The sequence below is a fragment of the Dama dama genome, chromosome 29 (genome assembly GCF_033118175.1).
Source record: "Dama dama isolate Ldn47 chromosome 29, ASM3311817v1, whole genome shotgun sequence".
NCBI classification, from domain to species: Eukaryota; Metazoa; Chordata; class Mammalia; order Artiodactyla; family Cervidae; genus Dama; species Dama dama.
The window spans coordinates 29,361,203-29,366,693 of record NC_083709.1 but is presented as its reverse complement, the minus strand read 5'-3'; the positions used below and the strand labels follow the sequence as shown (position 1 = coordinate 29,366,693).

Sequence of the window (5,491 nt, the reverse complement as noted above, 5' to 3'; positions counted from 1 at the left end):
GGAATTCAGGCAGTGGAGTGAAGAAAGGTAGGTTGCGGGAAAACGGAGGAATCTAATATTGCTTGAGCAAGGGTTGGTTTCACGACAGCAAAGAGTGGAAGACAGTGATGGAAAGATTGACATGGGTGATCTTAAATGGCCAATCTAGATTTTAAAAAAATACACGAGACCTTTATTCTGCCAATGAAGTGGAAACACTGAAAGTTCTGAGCAAGGGATAAAATGATCCAACCTATCCTAGCCGGGTTTATTGTGAAGGGCTGACTGAAACAGGGACGGACCAGAAACTACTGAGGAAACATTTGCCTCAACACAGATATGACCAAGCGGGGGCCCTGCTAGGGTTCTATCACTGGAGATATAAAGATAGGGTGAAATGCTAGGAAAACGGCAGAGGTTGAACACTGACAGAACCCAGTCACTGACCAGCTGGTCAGGGGCTGAAATCTAGAGCTCTCATGACAGTCTGAATCCAGCTAACTGAAAGGATAATGACAGAAATAAGGAAGATAAAAGGGGGGAAAAAACAAACAAATAGGATGAGGCACTGGTGTGGAAGGGAATAGTGTAAGTCTTGCACATGCTGAGTGAAAGTTCTGAATGATCATTCAGTTTGAGCAGCTCAGTAGACTTGTAGTGACCTGAAGTAATCTGGGACATGGGAAGCAAATCAAAGCTCTAGACCAGGGAATCAACGCACATGGGAGATAAAAGTGAACAGAAAACTGATGGAGAGACACAGGGTCAAGTGCAGAAACCCAACAGACCCTCAAAGAAAACACACTGAAAGAGACCACCAAACAGGAAGAGGGGCAGGAGAAAAACACGAAGAATGCGACATCACAGGGCAAAGGGGCCGAGAAGGACCAGCCAACTACATCAAATCCCACAAAGACATAAAGGAGGATGTGGGTTAAGACGGAACTATTAGATCAGTTTCTGGTGGTCTTTGAGAGCAATTTTAACAGAGCTGTGTGGGCTTGCACCAGATTGAAAGAGGTTGCAGAGAGAGAGAAAGCAGGAAGTGGAGGCAGGGAAAGTGTAGGCTACAACTTTGGGGAAGCAGACAGCCTGAGGCTCATCGCCAACCATCTGGTTCTAAATTACCTTTCCAGCTTTATCCACCGAAAGGAACCATCTTCTCCATATAGCCCTGTCACTTGCCTATCACCTGAGTATACTGACTCATCATGCAGGTCCTGTTCTCTTTCCTCTCTGCACCTGCCACCTCTCTCTGCCTATCTTCCACATTTTTCAAGATGCAGAATATGTCCGAATGCCTCCACGAACCGGTCTCCACTATTTTACCTTGACTGATTTCTCATGTCTCAGATCTGGTCAAGTAACTAGAATAACAAGAGACTACGCAATTGCACTTCACTATGAAGAATTTTACCTTGTTATTTAATTTTACCTTGTTATTTAATTTTACCTTGTTATTTACATACAAAGCTCCGGGACTCAAGTCTCCTGACGGAACACTGTTCCGCCCGTAGTCCGAGTCCCCGGTCGGGAAAGAAGACTCCTCAAAACAATGCAACTCACAATAGGGGAATTTATTACTGACTCGAGCCAGGGCCTCACACCAGGTGTGTGAGGACGAAAGGCCCCAAGGCCCAGTTCTCTCGGGTATTTATTAGGTCAAAACAAGCAGCAGGTAGTTGGCACAGTCGGATTGGTTACACAGTGTGTAGTTGGCGCAAGCTGATTGATTACACAGTTGCAAGGTAATTTTTGTTGGCCCTATGTGGGGCTTTCAGCTTTCCCCTGATAGGTTCCCTTTCTTCTGGCTAGGCACATGTTGATTGGCTGGCTCCAGGAGGCCTGATTATTATGTTACCCCAGGAAACCAGGCCTACTCCTAATCTAGGCTGCCTGCCATGGCGTTAGCCATGACAGCCTCACAAACACAAAGTAAAATTTATCAGCTCCCTGGCGGCTCAGATGGTAAAGCATCTGCCTAAAATGCAGGAGACCCAGGTTCGATCCCTGGGTTGGGAAGATCCTCTGGAGAAGGAAATGGCAACCCACTCCAGTACTCTTGCCTGGAAAATCCCATGGACAGAGGAGCATTGTAGGCTACAGTCCATGGGGTCACAAAGAGTCAGACACCACTGAGCGATTTCACTTTCACACTTTAAAAGTTCAGGCTCTGACAAGTTCCTGAACCTTTACACTATAAAAGTTCAGGAGTTAGGCAACAGACAAAGGAGGCTTGAAAGAATGAAAAAAAAGATGATTCCATCAAAAAATGATGGAATAGAAAAATAAGAGCTGAATTAGTTATAAAAATAATCTGTATAAAATATAAATACAGTAATACAAATATGAATTAGGAAAAGAGAAAGGGAGGAGGTATGCTAAATCCTATTGCCATGGGGAGGAATAGATAATATAGGATGTTTGTCAATAGCTTATATATGGGTTTTAGTGCTGTGATCCTAACTACCAGAAGACCTAAAAACTGAAGCAGTTAAAAGAAGGATATCTCTGGTAGTGAGGCTGAAGTGGGGAGTGGCGAGTGGCAGGATAGGGGACTGTAATTTGAAATCAGAGTCTGCTCTGTTATTTTAATATTTTTCTTGCTTTTACCATGAACATGCATTACTTTGATATTAAAATATAAATAATTGCGTGTATTTGCTTCATTTTAATGTATCTTGGCTTTCCCCTGGACTGTAAGCTCTTCCATGGCAGGGATTTGATCTTTCGTATTCTTTACTGTGTTGTTGTGTCAGATGGTGCAGGAAGCAGAAGCCAGCTTGGATAAACCACAATCCATAAACAGCTGCAGGTATCTGGTTTCGCCCTCTGTGGGCCCTGGACTGCAACGTGCAGGCTGGACCATGTCTTCGCCTAAACGGCCATCGACCACAAATCCCAGAGGAGTGCTTTCATTGTTCATGATGGTTAGCTTAAACATACCTAATACACAACAAAATTCAATTTCCATACATCTAACTCCACTGATGAACCCTTAGCCAAGCAAACCTGAGAAAGGTATGTGGCTGGTCCAGTTTGGATGCTTGATGGGCTTTTGCACTCCTTCTCTGGCCTCATCCTATCAGAGGGCAGTAGGACACTGCCTCATTGTATCAGAGTTCTCATTGCAAAACCTTGTCTCTGCAAGTGATCAAAGTTCAGGTTGTAAATCAACAACCCAAGCCCATAATACCTCTAAGGAGACTGCTCTCCAGCAAAACTGTTTGCTAGATGCCTTTCTGTCTCATCTCCCTCTCTAAGCACTCTCTACCAGGCTACGCTGTGTTCTTTGGGCCACAGAAGTTGCTGGGAGTGGGGTGATCTTCACTTGCTGGCTTTTAGTGGGAACTAGAACTTCCTGATTGTATTAGGACTAGAAGCTGGCCTCCCGCTGGGCTGAAGTGTAGCATCCTTATGTTTCCTTTCTCATGCCCACCCACCCGCAGCTCCCTGTTGCTTTTCCGTGCGGCTAATTCATGCCCAGCGCCATGCAAGTTTCACTTGGCACATTGCAGACATTCAGATACTTATTCCATGTATATTAAATTGATACAAATAAAGTACCAAAATACAGGAAACTGCATATCAGCAACAATCCCCTCCAAACACACACCATTAAGTTGTCACTGATTGATCTGGATTCTGTTTCCTGGAAACGAGGAAGACTTTCCAAGGTTGAAAATGGATTTTTTAAAAGAAAATAAAAAAGGAAAGCAACTCTACACTACAAAAAAAAAAAAAAGAAAAAAAAAAAGGAATTTTAACATGTGTTGAATTAAAAATATCATATATGCCATATGTTACAGAGTGAAAGGTCACGGGCTGCTTGCTTGTGTTGTTCGTTATTACTTTTCTTTGTTTTATTTTGATAATTTGGGGTCTGCATTTCAACTCCTAAAACTGGTAGCAGAGGCAGGGAAGCAGCCTGCCCAGGAAAGGCTTTAATATCTGACTGGTAACAGGAGAAGCAGAAGGCAGACAGCAAGACAAGTCAGTGTAACAGTGCTATTTGCACAGGCGGGTGCAGGTATGGATGGCTGACCTTTAATCCAAAAAGAGAGTCTCACTAAGGATGGAAAATAGATCAGTCTGGCAGGAAGGTTCCAGACAGTTGTGCCAATGGAAAGAGAAAGGCTGGCACTAAATTGTATAAGCTGCTGACCAGAAAAACATGGCCTCCAAGAAAAGGGAACAAAACCATCAGGTCTCCAAATAAACTTTCTGCCACAGGGCTGGACAATGGAATGGCAGATGTCAGGAGAGACCTACACGGGGAAAAATTTAGGGACACAGATCTAGCAACATATGGTAATTTATATGCCTTAACTTAGTACAGTTTGCTTTTCTGCCCCAAGATAAATGACAGTATCATCATCAAAAATAATAACTTGAATATAAAAAAAAATTGACAGTCCAAAAATTACTGCATACCAGGCCCCTTGCAAGGAACTTGCCTTCATTATCTAATTCTCAGAGCAAGACTGAAAGTAAATTAACATCATATTCATTTTCTAAGACAAAAACACAAAGGTTTAGGTAAGCAACTTAAAGAACATCCCTATTCCCCCAAAGGAAAAATTCAAACCTAAAGCCTTCATATGGCAAAGCCAATGCTCTTTTAATTATAAGAAAAGTAGACTATAGCATAAAATAAACTTGAATTTGCCTCCAGCTCTATTGCTTACTGGGTAACTGACCTTGGGCAAGTCTGTTCTGTAGTCTCACTACCTTATTCCATAAAATGGAACTATTAGATTCTCCCATTAGCGGATTCAATGAGGTTAAATTGAGATAATTTATCTTAAACACTGTAAATTAACTGGTCAACGTATTCAATAAAACACTAGACAAATATGTCTTTCTTTCTCATAAGCAGTCTCAAGAAGAAGCATTTTAATGTGATTTTTAATTATTTCAGTGGTAATATGTGTGTGTACACCTACATATCCTAGGTGTGTGAAACCAGGATAATGTATGAAAACAAAAGGGGAGTGGATTCTAGAGAATTTAGCTACCAACGAGATGCCTAAGAACACAGAGAGACAAGACTCATCAGTGAGATGCTTTTAAAGAGGAAAAATGCAAAGCCACAAGGAATTGGTCAAGGGGAAAATAAGTAACAAAGGAACGAGTACTTGGCACATCTTTGAGGAAAATTAGGAATTCAAATCCATCTGCTCAATTTCCGACAAAGTTACAAAAAAAATTCAACAGAAGGCTAGGTCCGCTCTAATAGCTGGATAAGAATGAAATACAAACTGGAAATACCACTTGGCATTATAAAGCAGGCCAGGGTGGCACCAAAAGAGACAATGTGTGCCCCCAAACGAGGGGGCACAAACCCCGGGAACAAACCCGGGGAAATGCGGGAGAAGGGGGGCACGATCAAAAACGGGAACAGGATTTGCCATTTCCTTCTGAATGCTGGACTTCCTGCTTTTGTAAAATGTTGAATGAGGCCTGGACTCAACTACATTCTGCCCTTTGATTTCCATATGCCCACTCACAT

The 5,491-nt window shown here is 42.5% G+C and overlaps 1 non-coding gene across 1 annotated transcript; it reads left to right on the top strand.

The window, feature by feature from the left end:
• Window positions 1-1,929: 1,929 nt before the first annotated feature.
• Window positions 1,930-2,001, top strand: TRNAF-AAA (transfer RNA phenylalanine (anticodon AAA)). The gene has a single exon. It is a non-coding gene; the product is annotated as a tRNA-Phe (tRNA).
• The last annotated feature ends 3,490 nt before the right edge of the window (window positions 2,002-5,491 follow it).